This window comes from Oryx dammah, unplaced genomic scaffold (assembly GCF_014754425.2).
Source record: "Oryx dammah isolate SB20612 unplaced genomic scaffold, SCBI_Odam_1.1 HiC_scaffold_11, whole genome shotgun sequence".
NCBI lineage: Eukaryota > Metazoa > Chordata > Mammalia > Artiodactyla > Bovidae > Oryx > Oryx dammah.
In genome coordinates, this window is record NW_024070195.1 from 27,283,489 (window position 1) to 27,302,507 (window position 19,019).

Here is a 19,019-nt window from a genome sequence, read left to right on the forward strand (position 1 = left end):
TAACCTCAAGTCAAAAACAAATCCTACCATATGGCATAAAGAAGGACTGGAAATATTTGATGGACAGAACTCATGGTTGTCATGGCACTCCACCCCAACTCATTTTTTTTTGCCTGAGGGCAGAAGTCCTTTGCCAGCTATTCTTAGGATCACTGCTTCCCTTGTGGCTCAGCTGGTAAAGAATCCACCTGCAATGCAGGAGACCTGGGTTCGATCTCTGGGTTGGGATGATCCCCTGGAGAAAGGAAAGGCTACCCACTTCAGTATTCTGGCCTGGAGAATTCCCTGGACTGTATAGTCCATGGGGTGGAAAAGAGTTGGAAATGATTGCTGCTGCAGCTGCGTTGCTTCAGTTGTGTCCAACTCTGTGCGACCCCATAGACAGCAGCCCACCAGGCTCCCCCGTCCCTGGGATTCTCCAGGCAAGAACACTGGAGTGGGTTGCTATTTCCTTCTCCAATGTATGAAAGTGAAAAGTGAAAGTGAAGTCGCTCAGTTGTGTTTGACTCTTAGCAACCTCATGGACTGCAGCCCACCAGGCTCCTCCGTCCATGGGATTTTCCAGGCAAGAGTACTGGAGTGGGTTGCCATTGCCTTCTCCAGGAAACGACTGAGTGACTTTCAATTCAGTTCATTCTTAGGATCACTGTAGGGCTGCCTCTGGAGGAGGGAGCTGTCTGAAACACCATGGCAGCCCTTGGCAAGTAATTACACCCTGACCTGCTCTGGCCAGCTGGGGGCTAGAAAGTCTAAACACTATGTATTAGTTGGGGGCAGGAGGAGAAGGAGACGACAGAGGATGAGATGGCTGGATGGCATCACCAACTTGATGGACATGAGTTTGAGTAAACTCCGGGAGTTGGTGATGGACAGGGAGGCCTGGTGTGCTGCGATTCATAGGGTCTCAAAGAGTCAGACACAACTGAGCGACTGAACTGGACTGATAGGCGCCTTCCATAAATAGTGACTGTTTTGGCTAATCTGGTACTCTAGAAATCTAGACACATTTGTCATATAAAGTGGTGATATTTCCTTCTCAGAACTACAAAGTCATATGATTTGATGGTTTATGGGTCACTTTAGTTGGATGTCTCGAGAAGGAAATATTGCTGTCCCTATTATGTAAATATTTTAAAGGAAGAGGCAGACAGGTTTTCTGCAATTTGCTCAGCTGTTATATGAAACTCATCTTACCCATTTCACAGGTTTATTGTGAAAGAAATAAATAATAACATATATCAAACTCTAAGCCTGTTGTATCAGCAGATATTCATTTGCTTCCCAGTACAGATATAGGGGGTCAGTGAAGGATGGATTAGTTGTGGACTTTTTTTACAAACGAGGTGGGACTGGAGCTAAAGGCATTTCACTTATTACAAAACATTGATTTAAAGATCAGCAACAGCAAAAACACAAATAATATATGCCCAACTCTTAAAAGGCCATTACTTATTCCAAAATAAAAAGTTTAAAAAACAGCACTATTATGGGTAGAGCTCTGTTCCAAGTCCTTAGCAATATTAACTCATTTAATCCACCTGATCGCTATATAGGACACACTATCTATAAAATCACCACTACTATTGTGATTTTATAGATAATGAAAGTGGAGCACAGAAAAGTTAAGCTATATATCTGAGTTCACACAGGGATGGAACTGGGATTTGAACCCAGTCCATCTGGCTCTAGAATTCACGCGCAAGAGTACCATTTTGTTTCCTAATGCAGCAAACATATTCTATTTGGAGCAGCAACTCCTCTTTAAGAATCTGTCATTTCTACTCCCCAGAAGCAGTAACTGGTGTGTGGCATCTCTAACAAAGCAGGGAGGTGGCCCAGTTTTCCTTCTTGCCCTTTGGCTCCTGACAGTGGATGGCATGGCTCAGGCATGCCGTGTTCCTGGTGGTTGGTGAGCTGGAAAGCAGCAGCCTAGTTTTAAAACCCACATGTCACTTTTCTTTTAACATCTGAGTTCCCACAAGTTCTTATCTACAGATGGCTATGAAATTTACAGACTTTTTTTTTAGTACCTATTAAGTATTTTATGCAATCTTTAATACCTTGCATACAATTGGATCAAACATGCTGCAATTTTATTTATTGGTTTAGCAGACTGGGTGCACTGTAACAACTGTGCTGGTATTTTAATTTATTTCACTCTATAGATGCAGCCTCATTCTCTTTTTTAACTCTACAAATGCTACAGAGGCCCCTTGTAGACACTATTTTGACGTACTCCACTATCAAGTAAATGCACTATCATAATCATTAATAATGATCTGGACACCCAGGCCAGATAATTCCATGTCCTAGTCCCAGTTTCCCATTTTTGTTGGAGGTGAGAGGCCTTTGTTCTTGTGCACTTGGTTTCATTTCTGAGATCACTGCTCAATGGTTCTATATAAATGTTTCATCGAGTGATTGGGGAAATAAAACATCTCAACAACACTTTCTTAGAAACCCATAAAAACCAAGGGATGTTGACTGAGCTAAGTTGCCCAGGTAGAGAAGCCTTCCAATGAAAATTTCTATCCAAGGAGATCATGAAATAAGTAGTCTGTGACATTCTTTTATTTGCATAAACACTTAACCCCAATACAAGTGACTATTCCAAAATAAAACAAAAGTGAAAGAAATTAATAGGAAGGGAGCTAGAAGATATCTCCCCTGCCAAAAATGAAATATAAAAATAAATAAAACACAGCCACCCCCTCCAAACAAAACAAAATTCAGAAAGCTCCTTCTTAACTGGCATGCAACCAATTCATTTTAGTCAGATCACAAGCCTCTCCTGTTTGCCACCCAGTGTTTGAGGGGTTAATGGAATTAGGGAGGGCTACCAGAATAGCTGTTGAGTGATTCTTGCATGAATAATAATTCCTGAGTGGGAGTAAGATGTACCACCTCCCTCCCCATCTCAAGGTACTTCAGGCTCAACTGGATATAAAAATTAGACAGTGTTCTTTCTGCTTCATACATCACCCAGCAGAACACAGCTGGCTGTTTGGCTCCAGGGCAAACACATTTGAATAGACAAAAATACAGGCTATGTTAGGGTAGCTTGACTGCATTGCCCTTCAACCTGGATTGTTTCTTATTCATTTATTTATTCATTCATGTATTTATGTGACAAGTTAGGAGGCCTCTGAAAATTTCCCTAATTCCCAGAATATCCCTCCTTTTAATACAAATTAGTTCTCCCCTGAAATCTTTGTTTTATCATCTATCAGTGCCATCACCATCAGCCTCATCTCCACTCTTATGAATCTCAAAGTGAAAAGGCAGTTCTGAAGTTCTGAGTTTAAGATTTAAAATCAAAGTGGTCCCAATCTAGACCTACTCACCGTACCGCCTTGTTCTTCAGTCCAACGTTTGAGAGCCAGTGTTGCTCCACAGGTCTCATGGTGATCAGCAAAGTTATCATCTATGTGTGATGGTGATCAGGAAAGCTCTCATCTTGTGTGATGATGATCAGGAAAGCTATCATCTATGTGTGATGGTGATCAGGAAAGCTATCATCTATGTGTGATGGTGATCAGCAAAGCTATCATCTATGTCTATGTGCTCAGTTGCTCAGTTGTGTTTGACTCTGTGGCTCCATGGACTGTAGCCCGCCAGGCTCCTCTGCCCATGGAATTTTCCAGGCAAGTATACTGGTCATCTTCTACAAATACTATGGAAATTCTCCCTTTCAATACCCACTCCACCTCTTGAGGTTGTAGGGAGCTGCCCTGCTCATTCAGGGGCAGCTTGGTCTGCCACTTTGCTGAAGAATTTACCAACTGATCATGGCTTGTAAAGTTAACAAGAGGGTTTTCAGAGGGAAAGAAATGAGGATGTTGCAAGATGAGTAATCAGAAATAGAGGCCTATACTAGAAGAACCAGGGCCCTTGGAGTGGGCATTTCCGTGCTCTTGCGTTTTCTTCTCTGTCACCTGGATATATAAAGGAACAAATCTCTTGCTTTATTAAATCACAACAACACAACCCAATGGAAACTACTAAAGCACTTATCAATCCTGCTTCTAGAACTTTGCAGGGGAGACCACTTATGGTTTGGCCTTGCAGACTTAGCTAGAGTCACATTAGAGAGATGAAAGTAATACCTGGGGGACAGACCCTATCAAAACAACAACAAAACTATTTTTGCCAAATATGATCAAATTGACTCCAGTCTTTTGAAAAATCATATTTGATAATGATATCTGATGCTTCAGAGCATGGAACAATTGCTGAAATACGCAAGAGAAATTGTGGGTTCCTCCCACAAACAGATGAATGGTTTGAGTTATGTAATTAGATTTAGATATATTGACTATAATTTTTAACTTTAAAAAGACCTTTTTTTTTTTTTTTTCAAAAATAACCCATGTGTGGTTTGTAAAGCCTACATGATGTTTCTGTTCTTTGAATGCTGCCTTGTATTAGGAGAATTTATTTGCTTTTTTGCTTTGGGGTGTGTGTGTGTGTGTGTGTGTGTGTGTGTGTCAATATGTGTGTGTCTGTGTGCACATCCACACTTAAATGAAAACTTTCTGAGCACAAAAATGACAGTACCTGCATAAAAGCACATGTAATTTTGATAATGTGTTAACAGTATAACAAGCCCACTTTTTCCCCAGCCACCAAGTTTCTAAACTTTATTTTTAAATAAATCAACTTTGACACTTCAAAATAAGGAAAGATCTTTTATGGCCAATGAGTGTTCTAACTGGATAACTGTCTTGCTACTCTGTTCCAGGCAGTCGATCTAAAAACCTAAAATCTGTTACAGTGACTATGAATGAGTTTTCACAGGACTGGGGAGTATAGAGATTCAAGCCAGAGAATATGTGGCAAATGAGAACAAGACTGCAAACCTACAGGAGGTGATAAATAAGCCCTGGACGGTAAAGACTTTCAACAAAATGGGGGAAAGTATAGGGTGATAGCAGGGTGAAGGTTTTAAGATTTAGAAGGTGGCCAAGAGAAAGGATCCAGGAGAATGGAGGGGGAGTCGTGGACGTTTAAAAAGATAATCTCTATACTGGGGATGGGTATCTATTCAGTGATTGCTTTTGAAGGTGGAGGGGGCTGGGTCCTTGAGTAGTCCCTTGACCAAGTGATTCTCAATGGGGAGAATAACAAACATGATAATTTCAAAACTGCACCTGCTTCTACCCATTCCAGAGACTGTAACATCCTCTCTCCAGAGGAACATGTCTCCAAACAGCCAAATCCCAGGTTCTTTTCCTATGGAATCAGAATCACAGACTCTTCTGGTTAAGGAGTCAAGGAACCTGGAAGTCCAGATCTTTGGGATGGTCAATGCCATGAGGTTCTAGTAAGGGTGTCATTGTTCATCAACATTCACAGCCACTCTACAGAGCTGGGACACCTGACCTCTTACTGCCACTCTTCCTTTGCCACCAGTGCCCACCTTGCCTTTGCCTGTCTTCTTTACCCTTATGATCTTGCCACTCTGCTTCACTCACTTTGTCTTCCCTGAACTAAGTATTCTTTATGCGAGGTTCACAGATCACTTGCTCTCTGAACACTGTGAGTCTGAGCTAAAGGCTTTCATTCATGTCTTCCTAGCACCCCTGGTCTCTTCTCTATGCATATTTGCACCTCCTATAATGAACTAGCTTGTTTACTTTCTTATATTCTCATTATGGCCTGGGTCTTATAAGCAGTCCATGTTTGCTTTTGAAATCCTCCTTTAAATAGGGACCAATACAAAAGAAACATCCACTAAATATTTCTTTAAATAAAGTGAACTAAAATTCCAAAACAGATTTTTTAAAGGTTAATCAAAATGGCACTTTTAAAAGGCACAGCAAAGGAGAGAGGAGAGTAGGATAAATGTCAATTTTCCCATGATCTTAAGTCATGGCATCTAAGGAATATCATAACTATGAGATGTAAGTTATCAACAAACTTATGCTTAAAAATGAAAACCAGTTGACTACCAAAAAGAAGATATTCAGGTTAAAGGGAGTTTGCCTACATACTAAAGAATTGGAAATTCTGCCTTTGGACACAATCAGTTTGGCATGAATTTCATTGTTTAGACAGGTGCACTTTCTGTCATGCTTTGCATCACCCAAGCCACAACACCTTAAGGTGTGGGGAGATTTTTGGAGTCTCTGTGATCCTCTGTCTTTCTTTATTCTTCAGGGATATGCTAAGCCCAGATAGCATGATTTACTCCACTCTGTGAATTGTTTTGGGAATATATAATGGGGAAGTCTGGAAGAGAGAAGAAGAAGGAAAAATAAAATGGCTGATATTCACTGAGCATCTGCCAGGTGTCAGAAATGTCCAAAAATTCTACACACATGAACAAATACAGTTCTTACAACCACTGTCCAAAATCAACATTTGCATCACCAGGTGAGGAGACTGATTTTCACTAAGATGAAGTCCCTCAAGAGTTGACTCATTGGAAAAGACCCTATTCTGGGAGGAACTGGGGGCAAGAGGAGAAGGGGACGACAGAGGATGAGATGGCTGGATGGCATCACCGACTCGATGGACATGAGTTTGAGTGAACTCGGGGAGTGGATGATGGGCAGGGAGGCCTGGCGTGCTGTGATTCATGGGGTCACAAAGAGTCGGACACGGCTGAGCAACTGAACTGAACTGAACTGTAAGTCCCTCTTCTAAAGCCACCCCGCAAAAGAAAAGCAGAGACAGAATTGAGATCAAAGCCTCCTTGACCCCATGAGCCACGTGATTTCTACAGCCAGTGGCCCACAGTCCCATCCATGGTAAGCAAGTTCCACTGCAGGGGGCAGACATAGGGATCCCCTGCTGTTGAGATGACCCACAAGAGAAAAGTTAGCTATACCCACAAAATTGGTTGTACAGAATGGTGGACATATTCATTTAGTCTGGGGAGATAAACTTAGGAAATTGAACACATAAATGTACTCATTCAGTAAAATACTTATTAATATGTCCATATTAGTTGACTGCCCATCCTGCATCTTGCGCAGGAGAAGAGAATTTCTTCCCACTAATATTTAGTGAAATAACTAAATGAGTAAGTTTACTCCTCCCATATTATGTTCTGGTGTATTATGGTTTGTTATTATTTCCATTTTTCCTTTTCTTAGTATTTTTCTGGCTTAACTTTTTATTCATTCCCTTTGTCTTGCTTAACAATTTGATTTTTAATGTGAATAGTTATTATTTTCTCACTTCTGTTAAGAATGAATAAGTCTTTATTCCTTCTTTATTAATGGAATAAGACTTTACTCCTCTATTATTAGATTTGGGTATGAGAGATAGTCAACCAACCCTTCCTCACTGCAATACAGCTCAGCAAAATGAAATATAATTTCTGAAGTCATTTTCCTATACCACATCTTTACTCCCAATACTTAGATTTGGTTGAGTTAAACTTTAATTTCAGTATTTTTGCTTTATTTTCTCCTGTAATAGAATGCCTCTTCTCTTTAAAAGATCATTATTTAGGAAATATATGATAAATTAATTTTGTTGTTTCTCAACCATTTATATTAACTTATGTATTGCATCATTTGCTGCTTGTCAATAATTTTATTTTCTTCATTTTTATTCTGCTGTTATGAATCCACTGTGATTATTGTAAATAGGTTTGTGAATTTTTCCCTAGAAAAATAGCACCTTGTTTGAATTCCTCTTTTTGTTCTAATTAATTGCTGCTGGTCATGATCATAGGGCTTTCAGAATTGTAGATGAGAAGTCTAATGCTAGTCTTATCAGTTTCTCTTTATAAGTGAATTTTCTTCTTTGAGCAAAAGTTTATGATACATCCTTTTTATCCTTCAGTTCAGTTCAGTTCAGTTCAGTTACTCAGTCGTGTCCGACTCTTTGCGACCCCATGAATCGCAGCACGCCAGGCCTCCCTGTCCATCACCAACTCCTGGAGTTCACTCAGACTCACGTCCATTGAGTCAGTGATGCCATCCAGCCATCTCATCCTCGGTCATCCCCTTCTCCCCCTGCCCCCAATCCCTCCCAGCATCAGAGTCTTTTCCAATGAGTCAACTCTTTGCATGAGGTGGCCAAAGTACTGGAGCTTCAGCTTTAGCATCATTCCTTCCAAAGAAATCCCAGGGCTGATCTCCTTCAGAATGGACTGGTTGGATCTCCTTGCAGTCCAAGGGACTCTCAAGAGTCTTCTCCAACACCGCAGTTCAAAAGTATCAGTTCTTTGGCGTTCAGCCTTCTTCACAGTCCAACTCTCACATCCATACGTGACTACTGGAAAAACCATAGCCTTGACTAGATGGACCTTAGTAGGCAAAGTAACATCTCTGCTTTATCCTTAGATGCCGTTATATCCTGTATGTAATCTTTTGTTAACTCTGCCAATCAATTAATTCAAGCCCCTTTGAGATCAGGGAAATTCATTTCTATTGTTTACATCAGTATCACCCTCCCCTCTCTGAAACTCCTGAAGATGGCATCTTAGTCCTAAACCTTCCCTCTGAGCCTTGAGCCTTCCCCTCTTGGTTTCTATATCTTTGCCTGTTTGTGGGGTGAATCGCTCCTTTGCTGACTTTTTCTCACCATTTCTGTTTTCAACAGGATCTATCTTCTTTTTCAACTCATCTTTTGGATTTTTAAAGTCATGGACCATACTTCCTAAATTCAAAACTGAAGTCCTTTTTGTGCTCCAATCTCACTCTCTTGACAGCTCCTGTGTTTTTGATGAAACATATCAATTGGCATTTTTGTTGTCTCTAGTTCAGTGAGGGCGTGCCTGTTCCAGTCAATCAGCTAGGTCTTCCTCTCTCAAATTTCCAGTACCGTTGAGTTGTAACTTGTCTTTGCCTCATGATGATATAAAAGCCTTGGGCAATCCAGTTTTCCAGGTCTGTTGGATCATGGAAAACCAGGAAATAGGGGAAAAATGCAGTATGCATCCTGACCACCCATCACAGAACAAGTTGACAAACAGTTCACCCACTGCAGAGGCTTTCTGCTTCTGGACCTCCTAGGAACACGTGGCTGCCCTCTCCTAATCATGGGCTGGGTGGTACTCAGTCCACAGTCATAATTGTCCCCCATCCCTTCCAGGGCCAGCTGGACCAGGAAAGCCTCTCTAGTATGACAGAATACTGCCCCATGCAACACTAGCCAAAGGGACTCATGTCAGCTGACTATTCTGGCAGGTACAGAATCATGGACATCTAGCCTGTCCTCAGGGACTGACATGACCTCTCTATAACTGGTACCCTGGCTCCTTTCCCCACAGAACCAAATGCTGGATCTGCTCTTTCCTTAGAACTGAAATTTAAAACCTCTCCAGGGTCTACTAGTCTGCTTCCCCGGGTGGATGTCTCCTGCTGCAGAGCAAGGTAAGAGGAAATGAGGGTCAGGACCACATACTCTGGTCACTATCTTCCCAGAATTTCCAAAGAACATATTTACTGAAGACTCATTATGTGCTGCCAGTGGGTCATCTTGAGATGGAACCATCAGAGACATTTATAGTTTGATCACGCAACACAGTATTTAATGTTTGGGTTGTTTTTTTTTTTTCTTTAAAAAGGGTTGTTTAAATTAAAGTTAAAAGAACTGAATGGTTCTAGTCTCTGAAGATTAGTAATGCAGAAGCTACAAACATTTTTATCTCATGATGCATGAAAACTTCAGTAATGTGCAAAACTTGATTGACATAACAAATTTAAAAGATTAGAACACAACCATCTAAGGCATTTTAGAATGATTTTTGCTGCTTGGAAGGACTTCAGAGCTATCAAAGTAAAACTACTAGTAACCTCTTGGATTCCCAGAAGAGCTCATGATATAGGTATTATTTTCATTCCCATATCCCTGATGAGTCTACATTCCAGTTTAGGTTAAATGACTTGCCCAATAAGTAAATAAAGAATATTTGTATGTGTGTTAGTTGTTCAGTCGTGTCCAACTCTTTGCAACCCTGTGGGTTATAGCCTGCCAGATTCCTCTGTCCATGGGGTTCTCCAGGCAAGGAAACTGGAATGGGTTGCCATTTCCTTCTCCAAAAGAATATCTCAGTTCAGTCCAGTTCAGTCCAGTTCAGTCACTCAGTTGTGTCCGACTCTTTGCGACCCCATGAATCACAGCACGCCAGGCCTCCCTGTTCATCACTAACTCCCGGAGTTCACTCAGACTCACGTCCATCGAGTCCGTGATGCCATCCAGCCATATCATCCTCCGTCGTCACCTTCTCCTCCTACCCCCAATCCTTCCCAGCATCAGAATCTTTTCCCATGAGTCAACAGTTCGCATGAGGTGGCCAAAGTACTGGAGCTTCAGCTTTAGCATCATTCCATCCAAAGAATACCCAGGACTGATCTCTTTCAGAATGGACTGGTTGGATCTCCTTGCAGTCCAAGGGACTCTCAAGAGTCTTCTCCAACACCACAGTTCAAAAGCATCAATTCTTTGGCGCTCAGCTTTCTTCACAATCCAACTCTCACATTCATACATGACCACTGGAAAAACCATAGCCTTGACTAGATGGACCTTTGTTGGCAAAGTAATGTCTTTGCTTTTCAACATGCTATCTAGGTTGGTCACAACTTTTCTTCCAAGGAGTAAGCGTCTTTTAATTTCATGGCTGCAGTCACCATCTGCAGTGATTTTGGAGCCCAAAAAAATAAAGTCTGACACTGTTTCTACTGTTTCCCCATCTATTTCCCATGAAGTGATGGGACCAGATGCCATGATCTTAGTTTTCTGAATGTTAAGCTTTAAGCCAACTTTTTCACTCTCCTCTTTTACTTTCATCAAGAGGCTTTATAGTTCCTCTTCACTTTCTGCCATAAGGGTGGTGTGATCTGCATATCTGAGGTGATTGCTATTTCTCCCAGCAATCTTGATTCCAGCTTGTGCTTCTTCCAGCCCAGCGTTTCTCATGATATACTCTGCATATAAGTTAAATAAGCAGGGTGATATAGCCTTGATGTACTCCTTTTCCTATTTGGAACCAGTCTGTTGTTCCATGTCCAGTTCTAACTGTTGCTTCCTGACCTGCATATAGGTTTCTCAAGAGGCAGGTCAGGTGATCTGGTATTCCCATCTCTTTCAGAATTTTCCACAGTTTATTGTGATCCACACAGTCAAAGGTTTTGGCATCATTAATAAAGCAGAAATAGATGTTTTTCTGGAACTCTCTTGCTTTTTCCATGATCCAGTGGATATTGGCAATTTGATCTCTGGTTCCTCTGCCCTTTCTAAAACCAGCTTGAACATCTGGAAGTTCACAGTTCATGTATTGCTGAAGCCTGGCTTGGAGAATTTTGAGCATTACTTTACTAGTGTGTGAGATGAGTGCAATTGTGCGATAGTCTGAGCATTCTTTGGCATTGTCTTTGTTTGGGATTGGAATGAAAACTGACCTTTTCCAGTCTTTTGGCCATTGCTGTTTTCCAAATTTGCTGGCATATTGAGTGCAGCACATTCACAGCCTCATCTTTCAGGATTTAGTGGAATCTAAATCTTCTTATGCCAAAACCCAGCTCTAACATACCACAAAACTTCCTAATCATAGTAGCCCAATACCACTGAATAGTGACAGCATGGCACAATGCCAGCTTTAATGTTCTTAAGCTGTTCAAGTTGTATAGTGTAACAAATTGATAAACATACTTTAGCAGAGTATGCATTAATTTTATAGTTCAGAGATGTGTCTACAAGCAGATTCTTCTTCCTCTGAATAACTATGTCTGTACACAAATTAGACAAGGTAAATGAAAAGGACATAATCAGTTTAATGTCACTTTCCAGTTCCCAAGTTCCACTAGAGCAGAATGAGAAAGGATCACTATCATGGAAATGAATTAGAAATTACCATCACTTGCTCTTCTTAGGAGGAAAGTATCCCTGCGGAGGGCATAGAAGGATCTAAGGTTCCTCTGAATTTTTATGTGTCCTCCAAAATTGGATTTTTTTCTTTTCCAGAGGAGACGGAACAATGCTTTTATCAGCAGCTGTCAGCCATGTAGTATTAGCGCAAAGGTTGGGTAAGGGTCCCGCTGGCATTAGACCATCTCTGTGTATTGGGCCAGTTGGCTGGGGTGCCGACACCTATACAGAATTGTCCTGCATTCAAAGCAGAACAGCATAGATGGGAGTATCCATCCTTTAAGTCTGCACAGCTGACCATATGCATCAGTCAGTTCAGTTCAGTGGCTCAGTCGTGTCCCACTCTTTGCGACCTCATGAATTGCAGCATGTCAGGCCTCTCTGTCCATCACCAACTCCCGGAGTTCATACAAACTCATGTGCATCGAGTCGGTGATGCCATCCAGCCGTCTCATCCTCTGTCGTTCCCTTCTCCTCCTGCCCCCAATCCCTCCCAGCATCAGAGCCTTTTCCAATGAGTCAACTCTTCTCATGAGATGGCCAAAGTATTGGAGTTTCAGCCTCAGCATCGGTTCTCCAATGAACACCCAGGACTGATTTCCTTTAGAATGGACTGGTTGGATCTCCTTGCAGTCCAAGGGACTCTCAAGAGTCTTCTCCAACACCACAGTTCAAAACCATCAATTCTTTGGCACTCAGCTTTCTTCACAGTCCAACACTCACATCCATACATGACTGCTGGAAAAACAATAGCCTTGACTATATGGACCTTTGTTGGCAAAGTAATGTCTAGGCATAGCTAATCAATGTGTATTTATAGCTAATCAGTCTTAAGGATGGTGTCATAATCATAGTGCATCCATCCACATTATATTTAAATCCAATAAACTTAACCAATTAGAGGGACGAATGCATTACCCAGATCACAGTGCTATTTCATTGAGGGTCCCAGGTGCCCAAACGAGTCTTATTTCAGAGAGTTCTGTCAACACAAGTACACATAAACACACACCTAGCCACAATTACTACTTTTTTTTTGACTCCTATCTTCCTTACTCTATCAGTCTCATCATTCTCTAGATACTTGCTTCCTGATTTGAATGCTTCATCTCTAAGAACATATTATTTTCTCAACTTGATATCAAATTTCTATCAGAGTATTTTTAATTTCAATTGAGTTTAAAAACTTCATACTCATAGCTGTAATTGCCTTAGCTTTTTTATATGAGTCATTTCTGAGGGCACTTCTTTCAAATGCTCATAACACACAGGTACAGGAGCCCAAGAACCAATAGGTTGAGAACCAGGTGAACTGGGTTGAACCACTGCTTCTCTAATTACATCTAAGGGAACCACTGATTCCACATTTGGTAATACACTGACCCTGGAGGAAGGAATAGATTATAGTAGGGAAAATGGAAGTGGTTACTCATAGTTTGTTGGTGAGGCAGTTCTTCTACTACCTGAACAAAAAGACCTAAAATCTACAGGAAAGCTATTCCACAGAGTGGTCAAATTATTTCAAATGTAAACCTACATTAGGCAATTAAGTAAGAAAGAGAAACTTTCCTAAGTGCTCTGCATTAAAACCACAAAAGCAAATACCTTATCAGGGCATTAGGCTTCAATTCCTTATTTTTAAAAATTCTTTTATTGTTCAGTTTATCTTCATTCAATATCTTTAAAGTTTTCTATATCTTGTTACTTCACCTTTTAGGAAATGTTATTTGGTTTTTTTCCCCTCATTGATTGGTAAGTGATTCATAAAATGAAGCAAAAGGAACTCATTGCATCTGTATTCATGTAATATGGTCTGTATTCATACATGCATATATATGCAGATAACATATTCATCTGTATAAAAACAGAAATATATGTATAGCAATCAAATAGTCTTAGTAAATCATATTAAGAGATCCTGAGGAATTTTTTTTTCTCATACCTATTCTTACACTGATCTAACATTCTATACTTTTCAAAGGTATTTCATGTTTTTGCCCTAGCGAGGTAGGGCAGGTGTAACCTTAATTTTAAAAGGCTCAGGCATAGAGAAAGATCAAACTCAAAGCCCCAAAGTTAATGATCAAAACAGCTCTTGAGTTCTTGTCTCTTAACCTCAAATTCTTTCTACAGGGAAACACTGAATAAAGAAACATACTTGCAGTCATAAATTACTAGAGGCCATGCTGCCCTTACATACTGGGCTGATCAAAAGTAAACTGGGAAAGCAGGGAACTATACTCAATGTTTTGTAATAACCTATAAAAGAAAAGAAGCTGAAAAACTTTATACACACACACACACACACACACATATGAATCAGTGCATTGTACACCTGAAACAAATACAACATAGTAAATCAACTATACTCGAAATAAATAAAATAGGAGAAGAGGTTAAGATGTTCTTTGGGGATCTTTCTCATGTCTGTTCACATCTCTGGGTCTTTTATTAATTTGTCCCCTTTTTATTTTTTCATCCTACCATGGCAAGTCCCCACACTCCAGGCACTGTGTTCCTTGGTTTGAGACTTTGTCTCATCTCAGTTTCAGTTCCCTATATGGGTTCTCTTTGCCTTCATCAAGAAATTCCCAAACCCCCAGGCAAACACTGCCCTGCTCTCTAGATTCAGGCATTGAGGCACCATTCATCAGCCTGAAAAGCAACTCATATTTACTCATAGACCACTGATCTATCATTCCTTCCAGGTAACATAGTGTGCATTTATTGAGGGTTCTTCTGGAAATAGCTCTTCTTCTTTTACAAATTACCAAAGATGAGATTTCCAGTAATATGATGAAGCAGCACCAAGGTAGAGCAGCAGGCCCAATGTCAGGGCCAAATGATTCCTTGCACTCTGAGTTGCCTCATGCTCCTCAGAGAGGTAGAGAGGGGTCTGCCTTGATGTATGTACCTAGGAAGATGTTATAAACATGACTTGCTAGGAACAGGGGAGAGCAGATGCTTGTGTCCTCTCTGCCAGCATTCCTAGCATAGATCTTTCATAGACTGTCCATTGCCCCTCCAAGACCCTTTAAATATCACTTGGGTAAATAAGCATGTAGCTCAGCTCCACCGCCTCAGAATGCTGCCTTAACCCTATGGACCACCACCAATGGCAATCACATATGTCTCAAAGCAAAGAAGGGGGGATAAAACTGAACATGCCTCTTTACAGAAATCTTTTCTATATTGATAACTGTTCTTTAATATATAAATATAAAAACTGATTGGGAAGCTGATCAAGTTCAATTACCGTAAAAATATGGATTGGGTGAACATGAAGACATTTACCTCATGAAGTCAATTACTCAATAACTATTCATGTTCTGAGGGTTTTTAATATGCACAGGATTATTTACCTGATCTCAAAACAGCAGATATATGAGATTCCTAGTTTTAAACAACATGAATAAATCTAAATATATGAATCTCAAGAAATGATTTAGTTTGAAAATCCAATAGATGTAGTACACATTTTATCTGTATTGATTGATCCTAAATCTACTAAGTTTAGTACATATTTTCACCAGTATTGTTTGATAGATCATCTATATCAATTGATAGATGCCGTATTTTAAGAGCAGGTATACCAGGGAACATCCCCAACCTTTGATGTGCTTAGCCTGCAGGACAAGCCAGGTCCTGCTGCACAAAGTTCTTTAGGTCTCACTTCAAAATACAATAGGGGTCAAGGTCAGCCTCAAGCTAAACATAGCTGCTGATATTCTTCCTAAAAAATATTCTATGCTTTGTCCTAATTTGAGAGCGACTGAACTGAAGGCAATGGCACCCCACTCCAGTACTCTTGCCTGGAAAATCCCATGGATGGGGGAGCCTGGTGGGCTGCAGTCCATGGGGTTGCAAAGAGTCGGACATGACTGAACGACTTCCCTTTCACTTTTCACTTTCATACATTGGAGAAGGAAATGGCAGCCCACTCCAGTGTTCTTGCCTGGAGAGTCCCAGGGACGGGGGAGCCTGGTGGGCTGCCGTCTATGGGGTCACACAGAGTCGGACACGACTGAAGTGACTTAGCAGCAGCAGCAGAACTGAACTGAACTGAAAGGCTACCCGTGGTTCTGAGCTCTGCTTAGGAAATGCAAGGTGTTCAGAAACAAAGTAAAAAGAAACACTGAATCTGCCCACTCTGATGATAAATAATCAGCTTCCTTTATAAGTTCATTAGAAATTCTAATCACTTCATGCACATCATTAGAAACCAATATGCCTATTGTAGGGTTACTTCATGACTTACACACCTTCTCTTAACACAAATTGATTTTTAAGTCAAAAAGACTTGAGTTTGTGCCTCAATAGAATCATTTTTTGGATAACCTTGAGTGAAGTCACTCAGTTGTGTCCGACTCCCCAGGGACTGTAGTCTATCAGGCTCCTCCATCCATGGGATTTTCCAGGCAATAGTACTGGAGTGTGTTGCCATATCTCCAGGGTATCTTCCCGACCCAGGGATTGAACCCAGATCTCCCTCATTGTAGACAAACGCTTTACCGTCTGAGCCACCAGGGAAGTCCAGCACAGAACCTTGGAAAGGCCATTTAATCTCTATAAATCTTAGTTTCCTTATATGTAAAATGAAGCTAATAATAAAAATAACCTTGTAGACAGAAAATTAAATAAGTGTGCTTATTACCGTGTCTGGACAAATAACAAATGTTAGCTATTATAATTATTCAAGATTTCAATTACCCAAACTCTACTCAGCTTCTCTGTAGAAGAAGAGAGCTTCCATCTTCCTTGGTGGTAGCAGTATAATCCTCTTCTAAGATTATTTGCAAAAGTGAACTTTAATAGGCAAGCTCATATTATTTACAAATTTCAACTAGAATATTCTTCCTTCCTTTTCACTCAGCCCACTTTTTGCTTGCATATTAGTTTCCAAAATTCTGTCTTTTGGGGTTGAATTTTTCCATGCTTGATCTCAGCCAAAAGGTGATTTTTTTTATTATGTTGAATCAAATTCACTCTGTCTACTTTTGAATTAGAAGCAGATGAAAGTAACTTATTTTATTTTTCTGCCTGAAAGAAACATAAGGCTGTTTCTGTGTGCAGATAATTCACTAAAAGCTAAAGTAGCCAAGAATCTCATCTTCACTCAGGAAGTCTCCTGGCTAATTATGAAAATATTAATTAAGTTAGGGCCAATTGAGAAAAGTTACTTTTGAACCTGCTGTATGGAGCTGGTATTAAATTACTACTGTATTTGTGTGGCATTAGGTTTCAGAAACATCTGGGAACAGAGTCCCACAAAACATAACTATGGCTTTATGTCTTCTTTTTCTAGGAAAAGAGATAGGTACTCTACTGTCAGTCAGCACATATGACCCTTGGAAATTACTCAAAAATTCAGTATGTCTAAAACCGTTCAAAAATATGCCCCAACTCAGAATATATTGGTTTTGAGTTCTGAGGATGGCCCCTCCAGATTCACCGTCCATTCTTCCCACCCTGTTCTGTATCCAGGGAGGCCCACCCTTAAGAACAGCATCTATGGGTTCATTTGCCCTATGGCTTCTAGTTGGTTTCAGCAAATGGGTAGCTTAGGTACAATCTTAGAGAGTGAGAAAGGGTGAATTTGAGATGTATTCCTGCTCCTCTCATGCCAGATTGTTGTAGGTGGGTTGCATCTCTCTGCCAGTAGCCCCTGTCCTGCTTCTGTTTCCAGGTAGCTACTCTATGTGGTCCTGGGCTGTCTCTTCCTGACCTCATCCTTTGTCCCTGTAGACCTGGGATGGAAATGACTTCCCAACATAACTATCTGTGGGGAAGGGCACACCCCTTGTTGGTTTCCTTAAACTCCACTCAGGCTGTTAAATGAGTCCCTGGATAAAACCTTCTGAAATTGTCCATTTTTAGTGTGCCACAGCATACTTGGTGTAAAAATCGTTTAAGCCTATTCAGATTCTGTTCCACTTGCCAAGCATCCCATTCTCTATCTCACTGGCCTAGAGATCATCCATTCAGCCCGTGAGGCATAACATCAAAGACAGCGCTTCTGTGAAGCCTTCCCTCTGGTCCTCTATACAGCGAGTCCCACTCTTCCCAGGGCTAAAGTCATGAGACAGGTTGTGTGGGTTCAAATCCTAACTCTACCATTTATTGGTGGTATGACCTGACACCAATTGTTTCGCTGAACTTTTCTGAGGCCTCAATTTCTCCTTGTAAAGTAGAAACAATAATATAATTCCCTCATAAAATCATTGGGAAAGTTACATTTGTCCATACTTTTCATGTGCTCAGGACACTGCTTGGAATATTTGAGTCAATAAACATTATTATCATTTTTATTATTACTCTTAATCTTTATCATTAGGCTGTCTGTATTATGCATCTTGGTGTCCCTCACCTTGGCCAAGCACTGGTGGGTTTTTATTTTATTATTTTTTTATTATTTATTTATTTTTTATTTTACTTTACAGTTCTGTATTGGTTTTGCCATACATTGACATGAATCCACCATGGGTAAGTGTTTGCTAAATGTTGGAAGTGAGATTTAGAACAAATATTCTCTTCTCTGGAATGCTTTTCATTTCCAAGGAGACATTTGCTAAATGTTGTGTGAGGTGCAGAATTCCATTTTGACTTTTTTATGGAGTTGCATTTGAACAGAAATGGAGAGCTCAGACACTGGAATTACATATACTTTGGACTCTCTGGGAAGCTCTTTCAGGTTAAAAATTTACAACAAGCTAAGAAAAACAATGCTTCCAGCATTTCCAGTATACCATACTTTAGAATCACACAGAATTGAAGCAAATCAAGCATATACAGCACTTCAAACTAAAAAACACAGATGAGAATGGGAAAGGGAGCCTACCAAAGGCTATTGTTGGTTTTCTGAAGCCACATTTCCAAGAAAATGACTGGTAACTTACTCAATCTGATTTTTTTTCTTTTGTATCACAAAAAGTGAATTATTTGAAATGATAAAAGCTGAGAATTACATCTACTCCTTGGAGGTTACTGCTGGTCATGAGCTAGTCTCTTAACTGGTAAATCCTATTCACAGGAAACAAATTTGCTGTACAGCCTGACAAACCGATGATTGAAGTAAAGATTAAATGTTCAGGTAAGTGAACTATGCACATAAGTTGAAACCAAATAAGATTCTAAAATCTATTCTAGAAACTCTATTTGATTTCTGGAACACTTATATCCCCAAAGCAACTTTC